At 45.7% G+C, this 14,270-nt stretch overlaps 4 non-coding genes across 4 annotated transcripts; all 4 read right to left on the bottom strand.

Annotated features, from left to right (window-relative positions):
* Window positions 1-6,099: 6,099 nt before the first annotated feature.
* LOC141176508 (U2 spliceosomal RNA) lies at window positions 6,100-6,290 on the bottom strand. Its single transcript, XR_012253189.1, has one exon. It is a non-coding gene; the product is annotated as a U2 spliceosomal RNA (small nuclear RNA).
* Window positions 6,291-7,405: 1,115 nt separating this feature from the next.
* Window positions 7,406-7,596, bottom strand: LOC141176507 (U2 spliceosomal RNA). The gene has a single exon (XR_012253188.1). It is a non-coding gene; the product is annotated as a U2 spliceosomal RNA (small nuclear RNA).
* A 1,115-nt stretch (window positions 7,597-8,711) lies between these two features.
* Window positions 8,712-8,902, bottom strand: LOC141176506 (U2 spliceosomal RNA). Its single transcript, XR_012253187.1, has one exon. It is a non-coding gene; the product is annotated as a U2 spliceosomal RNA (small nuclear RNA).
* A 1,115-nt stretch (window positions 8,903-10,017) lies between these two features.
* LOC141176505 (U2 spliceosomal RNA) lies at window positions 10,018-10,208 on the bottom strand. Its single transcript, XR_012253186.1, has one exon. It is a non-coding gene; the product is annotated as a U2 spliceosomal RNA (small nuclear RNA).
* Between the last annotated feature and the right edge of the window lie 4,062 nt (window positions 10,209-14,270).

Below are 14,270 nucleotides of genomic sequence, written 5' to 3'. Positions count from 1 at the left end.
GTCTTCCAAGCCATTGTGTACTGGTCCATTGTGGGGCATTCCATAAGTCCGTATAGCACAGTTTTATATGTAAAGTCCTTGAGGTCTGCCACCCTTTCCAGTAGGGGGAGCAGTCTTCTCCAGAAATCCTTTGCAAAATTACATGTCCATAATAGATGTTCCACCGTTTCCTCGTCTTGGCATCCGGCTCTTGGGCAGATGGCAGACCTCACAAATCCTCTTCTGTATTGGAATGCCCGGCAAGGAAGACAGCGGTGCATGCAACTCCAAGCCAGATCTCTCTGTTCATTAAAAAGATAAAAAACGTTAATCATTTTCCAGATAGACATAGATTTGTCATCATCATATCTGTCAACATTACATATTTCCTCACTTTTACGTATTTCTTTAATTAGTTTCTTACTATTTCTTAATTCCTCTATTTTCTTAGTCCCTAAATTAAAATCGGACACTATTTTCCTTAAAATCTCATAATGCGTCGACAAATTAAAAGCATGGGGCACAGATATATTAACTTCATACCATCCAAACTTTCTCATAAAAAATCCTGTATTAAAACGCATAAAAAAGGACCAATAGTGATTCTTAAAAAGGGCATTAAAACAGTAAACGAACAGATGGATTAAAAGAAACCTATTAAAATCTGGAAAATCTTTACCACCTTTTACTTTTGATTTCATCATGATTTCTCTTTTCAGCTTTTCCATTTTTGAATTCCAAAAGAAGGTAAAACAGGTTTTGGTTATCTTTTTTAAAACATTAACAGGCGGGGGGAAAACCATGCTAAGATACAATAAAAGAGGTAAAATCACCATCTTTAAAACCAATACTTTACCCTCCATTGTAAGTCTCCTCATGTTCCACATACATATTTTCGTATTTACTTTCTGTGTAACTGTTTCCCAACTATTATAACCATCATTATTTTCAGTGAATGATATACCTAAAATGGAAATGGATTCGGAGACATTAATTGGTACATCACGTAAAATCATCCCCCCAACACTTAAAATGTTACACTTATTAAAATTGATTTTAAAACCAGAAGCTAGGCAAAAGGATTGCACTTGATGGAGAGTGGCCGTAAGTGATGGTGCATCTGTACACAAGACCGCCACGTCATCCATGTAGCCTACAACCTTGGCCTCCAAACCACCGCTTCCAGGCAGAGGGACACCGCATATCTGTTTATTTTGGCGTATTGCACATAACATTGGTTCCAGTGCACAGATAAACAGTAGGGGGGACAGAGGGCATCCCTGTTTCACCCCTGACCGTAAAAATACCTCTTGTGTCTTAAAACCATTCACTAAAATCTTACTTGTACAATCCTTGTAAAATGCTTTAAGCGATAGTAAAAACCCTTCTGGTATGCCCATTTTCTCTAAAACTTTAAAAAGATAAAAGTGTGAGACACGGTCAAATGCTTTTTCAAAATCAATAGATAAAATCGCCATTTTCCCCTTTCTGTCTTTTACATCCTCAATACAGTCTTTCACTAAATTCAGATTGTCCCATATACTGCGCCCCGGCACCCCACACACTTGATTAGAATGAATAACTTTGCTGATGACTTCTTTTAGACGATTTGCACAAATTTTAGCCATTATTTTATAGTCACAATTTAAAAGTGTTATTGGTCTCCAGTTTTCTAATTTTGATTTATCACCTTTTTTGTATAGGAGGGAGACTTCACCTTTCTTCCAGGAATTTAATAAAACCTTATTATTAAAAACCTCAGTAAACAAATAAAACAAATCATCTTTTAAAATATCATAAAAACATACATAAAATTCTATTGGGATGCCATCAGGACCAGGGACCTTTCCAGTTTTAAAACTTTTAATAGTTTTTAACACTTCTTGTTCCGTTAAAACTTGGGATAAAAACTCTTGGGATGCGGGATCTAAAACAGCTGTTAGTCCTTGCAGCGAATCATCCATTAATTTATTATCTATATTTTTTCCATTAAAAAGATTAGAAAAAAAAACCTCAACTTTACCCAGCATATTTTTTATATTATTCTCACCATCTATATGGTCAATTATCACTTTTTCTTTTTTATTTTTCCTAAAAAAATATCTGGAACACTTTTCATTTTCTTCTATATGTTGTACTCTAGAACGAAAAATTATCTCTTTTCCTTTTTGTTCTAGCCATTTTGAAATCTCTTCTTTTAAGTTTGAAATATCAAGTTGTACATCTATCCCATTGTCTCTGAGCTTAAATAATGTTTGTAGGCGGGTATTTAAAATTCTATATTCTTCATATTTTTCTTTGGCTCTACATATACTCTTTTTAATAAAAAAGTCTTTTATTTTTACTTTCATTCTATCCCACCATACACTCATAGTCTCATTTGTTTTTTTCCCTTTTCTACATTTCCTATAAAATTCAATAAAATCTGATAAAATCTGCGGGTCGGTTAAAAGGGATACGTTCATTTTCCAGCTTTTCTTACCACATTTTTTGTTGTCATTTACTTTTATGGTAAAGGATAAAAGTTTATGGTCTGAAAATATATTAGCTAAAACTTCACATTTGGCAGGTATTGTTTTATCTGAACCAAAAATAAAATCAATCCTAGAGCTACAATTAGCATTGCTCCAAGTGAAACCGGCGTCCTCTGGGCTGTCACTATGACACTCTTTATATATGTCTATCAATTTAGCATCTTTGACTATATCATGTAGCATACCTGAGGTTTTATCGTAGTTCCTGCTTACAGAGCTGGAGCGCCGGTTTTCACCTTTTAAAACACAATTAAAATCCCCTGCTAAGATAAAAGGTACAGAGTTATTAATAAATAATGGTAAAAGATCAAGCATTTCGGCTCTTTCATTTTTCTCTGGGGATCCATAAAAATTTAAAAACTGCCATCTAATACCATCAATAAAAGCTTTTACTAATAAAATACGACCTGGTAAAATTTCCTGAATAAAATCAATTAAAACGTTCCCTTTAAAAAGTATGGCTACACCCGCTGATCCTGCAGCATTCGATCCGGACCAGACAGATGGCCCACACTTCCACTCATCTTTATATTTTTGATATGACATTTCATGTGGGATATTACATTCTTGCAGAAAAAATACAGATGCAGTAAAACACGTAAAAAAATTAAAAAGAGCAGTTCTTCTCGTGTTAGATTTTATGCCTCTCACGTTGAGGGAAATACCTTTCAGTTCAGCCATCATTAGAAAATGTAGAAATTTTACTTAGGTAACTAAGAGCAACGGATTTTCCTGTCCGATGAACCTGATCAGACCACTGGGCTTGCGCCTCCCTCCTCATCTGATAGTATCGTCACGAGAGTCTCCGTGGAGGAGGAAAGATTACCACATTTATATAAACCCGACGCTACACTGGCATAGCTCGGAGGGCTGGCTGGCAGAACCCGCTGGGTCTCCATTGGCTGGCCATGCAGTTCCTCATCAGGTGGGTCCCCGAGGGGTTCCGCCGCCCCTGTTTGACCTGTAGAAGGTCGTCCTATAGGAGGAGGTTGCGCACAAGGCAGAGCCTCTGACTCTTCAGAGGCAGCAAGATCCCGGTCCCCACCTGTAGCAGCGGAGACCGAAACCCCTGAGGGTCCAGCGTCCACGTCCCCTTCTGGAGAAGTGTCCATCTGTTCACCTCCTGCTGCCTCCTCCGAACCACCCTTTTTCTTTTTCTTAGGACCCACCTTTATCCACTCAGCGCCCTCAGCACTAGGAGACCCAGACTGGGCATGGGCTTCTGTGTCGGCCTTTTGCCGGTCCCTTTTGACCTTACCAGTAGTGCCCTTCTGCTCCTTCTCAGCCCTCCTTTTGGACTCCCGCAGGTCCTGCAGCCAGGTTTTGGGATTTGGTATTTTACCTGTCATAGACTCTGGAGACACTTCACTATTTGGTACGCCCTTATTGTCTCCAGAGGCTCCAGGTTGTTGTTCCTCCTCCTGAGGGGTGGTCTGATCTTTTGGTCCTTGGTCGGACGTCTTGGACTTCCCCTTTTGCTCATCTTCCCGAAATCTGTGAGGGCAAGAAAAATAAAAGTGACCTGGAGTCTGGCAAAAACTGCATTTCTTTTCCTTAGGGCATTCTTTTGTCTCATGTTCTTCACTAGCACAATTTCTACATGATACATGACAGTTTTCTTTTGAATGACCATAGCGCCCACAATTTCTGCAATATACTGGCATCCCAGAAAAGAAGAAATCCCCATTTGTTTGCCCAATTTTGAAACGGGCAGGGGGGAGCCGTATACCACCTGGTGTATTTGGATCTCTTGTACACTTCACAAGGAATTTCCACTTAGATGTCCATATGTTATATTCGTTTAATATCTTCCCAATACATTTAACACTTTTAAAATAAATTGCTAGAAATGACATTACTTCTGGAGCAGAAGCAAAGGGCGAAAATATTTTTACAATAACCAGTCTTACCTCATCCAGGACGTGCTCAACAATTTGTATCCCTTTCAAAACAGGACTATTTTCAACTTTTTTTAACTTTTCTAGTACATCTCTAAAAATACCTTCTCCGGTGAATGTGATGTCATAGTCACCTCTTCTGGGATAATCCTGGATGGAGAGAATTTCATTCCTTTGTACGCCAAGAAGGTTCCTGAGCACGTCCTGGACTACATACCCTAATTTCCTCATATCCGAGCCACCCGCCGTGAAGTGAACTCGGATAGAGTTTTTTAGCCTCGCATAAAGAGGCACGAGGTTAGGGTCAACCTCCATGGAAAAACGCAACAAGGTTGCAAATTGCAGCCGCTTGCAATCTGCGCTCCCAGTGTTCTTGCAGCGAAAAACACCTGGAAGCTGGGGGATCGCAACTCGTTACCCTGGGACTAAGCCCTCTCCCTAATAGCAGCAAGCAGGCTAAGTCCACCAAAGTGGACGATCCTGCCAGGCCAAGGAGAGGGGTACCCGAGTGCCCTTCAACCACAATCTCCTGCAATAAAGCACTTGATCTTAGCCAAAAGGCCGAGAAGCGATAACCAGAATTGGTTTCAAACTACGGAGCCACCCAAGGATCCTGAAAAGTCCATTTGTGGAGATGAGCTCCTGGACTCCCGTTAAGAAGACATGTTGTCAACCTCTAGATCCCTTACATGCCTGCACTTTTCGGCTTGCTGCTGCTGCAATTCACGCGTTTTAGATCTGCATAACTCCACCTCTTTAAACACAGCACCTTCACCCCCTGCTGTTCCCACCCGCCTCAACACCGTTGGAAGGGAGGAGAACCAATTAAGGCGGGGGGTGGGGTGGAACGAGCAGCTGTCTACCCTTAGCAGGAGGGCTCCTGATTACATACCTCTCCTGCTGCTGCTGCTGCTGGCTGTCCAGCAGCAGACTGAAGGTGGCTGCTGCTGTGCACAGGTATATAAAGGCTCAGAGCCTATTATGACACGCGCAGCCAGCGTTCCATTGCCACATTCCATCTACTGCAGGCAGGATACCTGGCTGGCTGAATGTCGCTGAGAAGCTCACAGAGACCGCCATAAGCAACAGTTTAACAGAATGCCACAGACTAATCAACCAAACTTTTTGGGTTGGGTTCTCTTTTATAGTCTGCAGGCATTAAATGAAAGAAGTCAGTGTTCCAGCAGAAGGAGACAACGTTTCAGAAAAGGCATTGTAGCAAACCAAAAAAGAAATTTTAAGCGCAGCAGAGTAACCAGCGCACATACCTGTTAGCTCAGGTGAGTTTAAAAGGCTGCAGTTGATAACAAGGTCATTTGCTAAATAGATGGTGTGTGTGCAACAATATACTGAAAGGTCAATTATATTGTGCAGCTTATCTCACCACCTGTAGTTATTTAGGTGAAAGCTCCAAAATGCTTGCCTAATATGTCTGTTTATCCAAAAGGAAGTAAAAAGGGAGAGCTAGAAAGATAGCATTGCATCACATTACATGGCAATGCAATGCACAGTTGCTGAAGTTGAACCAAAATGAGCTTGTAATCTGGCTTCTGCAACTTTGAACATGAAAAATCCAATGAGGAGAAGAAAAGCAAAGCCAAAGAGTCCATCCCAAAATCCGACAAACAAGCAAAATGAACAAAAAACATTGAATTCAATTCTTTCTGATTTTAGAAACTGCATTAAAGAAGGGGTGCACCGGTCCTGGAGATACTGCAATACCAGGTCAATGCGTGGAGTGGACAGAGCAAGCTCTTTTTCCATCTCCCTGTTCTAAAAATCCATTTAATATATGGTCCCCAGATAGGGGACGTATCAGATATTAAACTGATAAGAACAGATACTACACTTGATCTTAGCCAAAAGGCCGAGAAGCGATAACCAGAATTGGTTTCAAACTACGCAGGCACCCAAGGATCCTGAAAAGTCCATTTGTGGAGATGAGCTCCTGGACTCCCGTTAAGAAGACATGTTGTCAACCTCTAGATCCCTTACATGCCTGCACTTTTCGGCTTGCTGCTGCTGCAATCCACGCGTTTTAGATCTGCATAACTCCACCTCTTTAAACACAGCACCTTCACCCCCCGCTGTTCCCACCCGCCTCAACACCGTTGGAAGGGAGGAGAACCAATTAAGGCGGGGGGTGGGGTGGAACGAGCAGCTGTCTACCCTTAGCAGGAGGGCTCCTGATTACATACCTCTCCTGCTGCTGCTGCTGCTGGCTGTCCAGCAGCAGACTGAAGGTGGCTGCTGCTGTGCACAGGTATATAAAGGCTCAGAGCCTATTATGACACGCGCAGCCAGCGTTCCATTGCCACATTCCATCTACTGCAGGCAGGATACCTGGCTGGCTGAATGTCGCTGAGAAGCTCACAGAGACCGCCATAAGCAACAGTTTAACAGAATGCCACAGACTAATCAACCAAACTTTTTGGGTTGGGTTCTCTTTTATAGTCTGCAGGCATTAAATGAAAGAAGTCAGTGTCCCAGCAGAAGGAGACAACGTTTCAGAAAAGGCATTGTAGCAAACCAAAAAAGAAATTTTAAGCGCAGCAGAGTAACCAGCGCACATACCTGTTAGCTCAGGTGAGTTTAAAAGGCTGCTGTTGATAACAAGGGCATTTGCTAAATAGATGGTGTGTGTGCAACAATATACTGAAAGGTCAATTATATTGTGCAGCTTATCTCACCACCTGTAGTTATTTAGGTGAAAGCTCCAAAATGCTTGCCTAATATGTCTGTTTATCCAAAAGGAAGTAAAAAGGGAGAGCTAGAAAGATAGCATTGCATCACATTACATGGCAATGCAATGCACAGTTGCTGAAGTTGAACCAAAATGAGCTTGTAATCTGGCTTCTGCAACTTTGAACATGAAAAATCCAATGAGGAGAAGAAAAGCAAAGCCAAAGAGTCCATCCCAAAATCCGACAAACAAGCAAACTGAACAAAAAACATTGAATTCAATTCTTTCTGATTTTAGAAACTGCATTAAAGAAGGGGTGCACCGGTCCTGGAGATACTGCAATACCAGGTCAATGCGTGGAGTGGACAGAGCAAGCTCTTTTTCCATCTCCCTGTTCTAAAAATCCATTTAATATATGGTCCCCAGATAGGGGACGTATCAGATATTAAACTGATAAGAACAGATACTACACTTGATCTTAGCCAAAAGGCCGAGAAGCGATAACCAGAATTGGTTTCAAACTACGGAGCCACCCAAGGATCCTGAAAAGTCCATTTGTGGAGATGAGCTCCTGGACTCCCGTTAAGAAGACATGTTGTCAACCTCTAGATCCCTTACATGCCTGCACTTTTCGGCTTGCTGCTGCTGCAATCCACGCGTTTTAGATCTGCATAACTCCACCTCTTTAAACACAGCACCTTCACCCCCTGCTGTTCCCACCCGCCTCAACACCGTTGGAAGGGAGGAGAACCAATTAAGGCGGGGGGTGGGGTGGAACGAGCAGCTGTCTACCCTTAGCAGGAGGGCTCCTGATTACATACCTCTCCTGCTGCTGCTGCTGCTGGCTGTCCAGCAGCAGACTGAAGGTGGCTGCTGCTGTGCACAGGTATATAAAGGCTCAGAGCCTATTATGACACGCGCAGCCAGCGTTCCATTGCCACATTCCATCTACTGCAGGCAGGATACCTGGCTGGCTGAATGTCGCTGAGAAGCTCACAGAGACCGCCATAAGCAACAGTTTAACAGAATGCCACAGACTAATCAACCAAACTTTTTGGGTTGGGTTCTCTTTTATAGTCTGCAGGCATTAAATGAAAGAAGTCAGTGTTCCAGCAGAAGGAGACAACGTTTCAGAAAAGGCATTGTAGCAAACCAAAAAAGAAATTTTAAGCGCAGCAGAGTAACCAGCGCACATACCTGTTAGCTCAGGTGAGTTTAAAAGGCTGCTGTTGATAACAAGGGCATTTGCTAAATAGATGGTGTGTGTGCAACAATATACTGAAAGGTCAATTATATTGTGCAGCTTATCTCACCACCTGTAGTTATTTAGGTGAAAGCTCCAAAATGCTTGCCTAATATGTCTGTTTATCCAAAAGGAAGTAAAAAGGGAGAGCTAGAAAGATAGCATTGCATCACATTACATGGCAATGCAATGCACAGTTGCTGAAGTTGAACCAAAATGAGCTTGTAATCTGGCTTCTGCAACTTTGAACATGAAAAATCCAATGAGGAGAAGAAAAGCAAAGCCAAAGAGTCCATCCCAAAATCCGACAAACAAGCAAAATGAACAAAAAACATTGAATTCAATTCTTTCTGATTTTAGAAACTGCATTAAAGAAGGGGTGCACCGGTCCTGGAGATACTGCAATACCAGGTCAATGCGTGGAGTGGACAGAGCAAGCTCTTTTTCCATCTCCCTGTTCTAAAAATCCATTTAATATATGGTCCCCAGATAGGGGACGTATCAGATATTAAACTGATAAGAACAGATACTACACTTGATCTTAGCCAAAAGGCCGAGAAGCGATAACCAGAATTGGTTTCAAACTACGGAGCCACCCAAGGATCCTGAAAAGTCCATTTGTGGAGATGAGCTCCTGGACTCCCGTTAAGAAGACATGTTGTCAACCTCTAGATCCCTTACATGCCTGCACTTTTCGGCTTGCTGCTGCTGCAATCCACGCGTTTTAGATCTGCATAACTCCACCTCTTTAAACACAGCACCTTCACCCCCTGCTGTTCCCACCCGCCTCAACACCGTTGGAAGGGAGGAGAACCAATTAAGGCGGGGGGTGGGGTGGAACGAGCAGCTGTCTACCCTTAGCAGGAGGGCTCCTGATTACATACCTCTCCTGCTGCTGCTGCTGCTGGCTGTCCAGCAGCAGACTGAAGGTGGCTGCTGCTGTGCACAGGTATATAAAGGCTCAGAGCCTATTATGACACGCGCAGCCAGCGTTCCATTGCCACATTCCATCTACTGCAGGCAGGATACCTGGCTGGCTGAATGTCGCTGAGAAGCTCACAGAGACCGCCATAAGCAACAGTTTAACAGAATGCCACAGACTAATCAACCAAACTTTTTGGGTTGGGTTCTCTTTTATAGTCTGCAGGCATTAAATGAAAGAAGTCAGTGTTCCAGCAGAAGGAGACAACGTTTCAGAAAAGGCATTGTAGCAAACCAAAAAAGAAATTTTAAGCGCAGCAGAGTAACCAGCGCACATACCTGTTAGCTCAGGTGAGTTTAAAAGGCTGCTGTTGATAACAAGGGCATTTGCTAAATAGATGGTGTGTGTGCAACAATATACTGAAAGGTCAATTATATTGTGCAGCTTATCTCACCACCTGTAGTTATTTAGGTGAAAGCTCCAAAATGCTTGCCTAATATGTCTGTTTATCCAAAAGGAAGTAAAAAGGGAGAGCTAGAAAGATAGCATTGCATCACATTACATGGCAATGCAATGCACAGTTGCTGAAGTTGAACCAAAATGAGCTTGTAATCTGGCTTCTGCAACTTTGAACATGAAAAATCCAATGAGGAGAAGAAAAGCAAAGCCAAAGAGTCCATCCCAAAATCCGACAAACAAGCAAAATGAACAAAAAACATTGAATTCAATTCTTTCTGATTTTAGAAACTGCATTAAAGAAGGGGTGCACCGGTCCTGGAGATACTGCAATACCAGGTCAATGCGTGGAGTGGACAGAGCAAGCTCTTTTTCCATCTCCCTGTTCTAAAAATCCATTTAATATATGGTCCCCAGATAGGGGACGTATCAGATATTAAACTGATAAGAACAGATACTACACTTGATCTTAGCCAAAAGGCCGAGAAGCGATAACCAGAATTGGTTTCAAACTACGGAGCCACCCAAGGATCCTGAAAAGTCCATTTGTGGAGATGAGCTCCTGGACTCCCGTTAAGAAGACATGTTGTCAACCTCTAGATCCCTTACATGCCTGCACTTTTCGGCTTGCTGCTGCTGCAATCCACGCGTTTTAGATCTGCATAACTCCACCTCTTTAAACATAGCACCTTCACCCCCTGCTGTTCCCACCCGCCTCAACACCGTTGGAAGGGAGGAGACCAATTAAGGCGGGGGGTGGGGTGGAACGAGCAGCTGTCTACCCTTAGCAGGAGGGCTCCTGATTACATACCTCTCCTGCTGCTGCTGCTGCTGGCTGTCCAGCAGCAGACTGAAGGTGGCTGCTGCTGTGCACAGGTATATAAAGGCTCAGAGCCTATTATGACACGCGCAGCCAGCGTTCCATTGCCACATTCCATCTACTGCAGGCAGGATACCTGGCTGGCTGAATGTCGCTGAGAAGCTCACAGAGACCGCCATAAGCAACAGTTTAACAGAATGCCACAGACTAATCAACCAAACTTTTTGGGTTGGGTTCTCTTTTATAGTCTGCAGGCATTAAATGAAAGAAGTCAGTGTTCCAGCAGAAGGAGACAACGTTTCAGAAAAGGCATTGTAGCAAACCAAAAAAGAAATTTTAAGCGCAGCAGAGTAACCAGCGCACATACCTGTTAGCTCAGGTGAGTTTAAAAGGCTGCTGTTGATAACAAGGGCATTTGCTAAATAGATGGTGTGTGTGCAACAATATACTGAAAGGTCAATTATATTGTGCAGCTTATCTCACCACCTGTAGTTATTTAGGTGAAAGCTCCAAAATGCTTGCCTAATATGTCTGTTTATCCAAAAGGAAGTAAAAAGGGAGAGCTAGAAAGATAGCATTGCATCACATTACATGGCAATGCAATGCACAGTTGCTGAAGTTGAACCAAAATGAGCTTGTAATCTGGCTTCTGCAACTTTGAACATGAAAAATCCAATGAGGAGAAGAAAAGCAAAGCCAAAGAGTCCATCCCAAAATCCGACAAACAAGCAAAATTGTAACATACCTGGCGGCGTCCTTGCATGTTCGTCCATCTCCCACTGTGCAAGAGCGCGCACTTGATTTCCAGTCCAGAATGTCTCTCTGGCTTCCCTCCTTGCTGTCTGTTTGTCTGTTTTGGCTGCATAGGGCGACACCCGCTGAACTTCCTGTTTCTTGTACCTGCTGTGGACACGCCCCTGTTGCACCTTCAGCCTATTGCTGTCCATCTTTGGGTATTTATACCACCTTCTTCCTCAAGATGGCGCCTGAGCATTGTGTCCTGTCAGTCGGCTTTTTGTCTCTGACATGCCAGGTCCTATCCTGTTTTCCTGCCTGTTTTCCAGTTCTGTGTCTGAACTGTGGTCTGTTTTTGTGAACACGCTTCTTGCCTGTTCTTTCGCCTTCTAGGGGCCGTATTCCTAGATCTGCCTGTCTGTGCCTTGCGGTATCTGTTCCCGTCTGAACAGAGTCCTGTTTGTGTCCCTGCCTTGTGGTATCTGTTCCTGTCTGAACTGAGTCCTGTCTATTTCTCCTGTCTTGCAGTATCTGTTCCCGTGTCTGAACTGAGTCCTGTCTATGTCTCCTGCCTTGTGGTATCAGTTCCCGTGTCTGAACTGAGTCCTGTCTGTGTACTCTTGCCTGCTGCCTTTCCTGGAGGCTGTATTTCCAGGCCTGTCTGAACACGCTCCTAGCCTGTTCCTCCCGCCTTCTAGGGGCCGATTACCTAGATCCGTTCCTGTATCTTGTCTGTCCTGTCTGAACACGCTCCTTGCCTGTTCGTCCCGCCTCTCTGGGGGCCGTATTCCCAGACCCGCTCCTGTATCCCGCTGCAGTGTCGGTCTCTTCCGTACACTCAGTTCCAGTCTGAACTCTCTCCTATCCTTTACCTGTTTTGCCTCTGTCTGTTCCTTTCCTTTTTCTGCAGAGTCTGAACTCGTACCTAACTCCTGCTTGTTGTCTCTGTACTCCCGTTTGTGAGTTTGTGGTCCCCTCGCTACTTCACTGCAAGTACCCTGTGGGTATCTGGCTCTGCCTTTCCCTTCCTGTCTGTTCCGTGTGAACAGAGCCCTGTCCGTCCTGCTCTGACTCCTTGCTCACTGCTCCGGCAGTCCTGTCCTGCCCTGCTTCTGCCCGCTGCTCCGGCAGTCCTGTCCTGCCCTGCTTCTGCCCGCTGCTCCGGCAGTCCTGTCCTGCCCTGCTTCTGCCCGCTGCTCCGGCAGTCCTGTCCTGCCCTGCTTCTGCCCGCTGCTCCGGCAGTCCTGTCCTGCCCTGCTTCTGCCCGCTGCTCTGGCAGTCCTGTCCTGCCCTGCTTCTGCCCGCTGCTTCGGCAGTCCTGTCCTGTCCTGCCCTGCTTCTGCCCGCTGCTCCGGCAGTCCTGTCCTGTCCTGCCCTGCTTCTGCCCGCTGCTCCGGCAGTCCTGTCCTGTCCTGCCCTGCTTCTGCCCGCTGCTCCGGCAGTCCTGTCCTGTCCTGCCCTGCTTCTGCCCGCTGCTCCGGCAGTCCTGTCCTGTCCTGCCCTGCTTCTGCCCGCTGCTCCGGCAGTCCTGTCCTGTCCTGCCCTGCTTCTGCCCGCTGCTACGGCAGTCCTGTCCTGTCCTGCCCTGCTTCTGCCCGCTGCTCCGGCAGTCCTGTCCTGTCCTGCCCTGCTTCTGCCCGCTGCTCCGGCAGTCCTGTCCTGTCCTGCCCTGCTTCTGCCCGCTGATCCGGCAGTCCTGTCCTGCCCTGCTTCTGCCCGCTGATCCGGCAGTCCTGTCCTGCCCTGCTTCTGCCCGCTGCTCTGGCAGTCCTGTCCTGCCCTGCTTGTGCTCGCTGCTCCTGCAGCCCCGTCCTGCTCTGTTCTTGCCCACCGCTTTGGGCGTTCCCTCTCTGCTGTGGTTGTCTACCGCATCTGCGGTTCTGTGACCCAGTCTGTACTGGGTCTTAACCTTTCTGTGCTCCAGCCCGTCCTTTCGGCCAGTACCTCCCTGCCTGCATACTCGCCTGTATCCACCCCTCTGCATACCTGCCATGTTTGCTTACATCCACCAGTCTGTGCCAGCCTAACCTGCCTGTTCCAGTAATTCCAGTGTGGGTCAACCCCCGTGTCCGGAGTTTGACCTGGAGTAGCACCTGGTCCCTCTGCCCGGTTTCTCCCTGGTGCACTGGCGTCGTATGCCGTCGTGCCACCTTGGTCGGATCGGCCAGATACTTAGTCACGCCCCTCCAGGCACTCTCCGGTCCATGGTCCAGTGGAACCACAACACCCGCACACGCCAGTCAGTCCGGGCGTGTGCATAACAGCATGCTCAGGCCATGGTTCCCGTTGAGCCCCACGGCCTTCGCTCTCTGAGAAGTTTTCCAGCGAATACATGCATTAAAAATAAATAAATAAAAGTTTTTTTTTTTCCTCAGCTGAGTTCCAGGCGAATTACGCACCCGTCCAGATGGATCTATCTGCTCTCGTTCCTGCGGATCCGCCACGTTACTATGGGGATCCAAGACAAAGTCGTGCATTTGTGGAGCAATGCATGCTACACTTCAAGTTCTACCCTCTATGTTTTCCCACCGATCGGGTTAAGGTGGCATTCATTATGTCTTACCTGGCGGGTGATGCCTTGGAATGGATCAACCCCCTATATGAAACACGGGATCCGATCCTCCTGGACCTAATGGCCTTCCTGGTGGCCTTTCTAATGGTCTTCGATGATCCTAACCCGGAGGCTCCTGCTGAAGCTTCACCTCCCAATATCCCGGAGCAGCCCCGATGGGTAATGTGTGTGGGTAGCGCAATAGTCCTCCAGCCCAATGAGACTACTGCCCACCCAGAATCCTCACAGGGTGACTACGCTTTCCGGAATACTTCTCCCAACCTCAAGAGGCAGTCCAGACGTGCTAGACGTAGAGGCAAGCCGTCACGCCAGGGTCTGTCCTCCCTGAGACCTCCTGACCCCAACCTTGAAGTCCCTACTGAAGCTTCATCTCCCTGTATCCCGGAGAAGCCCCAATGGGTAATGTGTGTGGGTAGTGCTCCGGTTCT

The sequence above is a fragment of the Phyllobates terribilis genome, unplaced genomic scaffold (assembly GCF_046119375.1).
Source record: "Phyllobates terribilis strain yellow unplaced genomic scaffold, ASM4611937v1 Scaffold_27__1_contigs__length_16484149, whole genome shotgun sequence".
NCBI lineage: Eukaryota > Metazoa > Chordata > Amphibia > Anura > Dendrobatidae > Phyllobates > Phyllobates terribilis.
The sequence above is the reverse complement of the archived record's forward strand: the minus strand, read 5'-3'. Positions and strand labels throughout refer to the sequence as shown.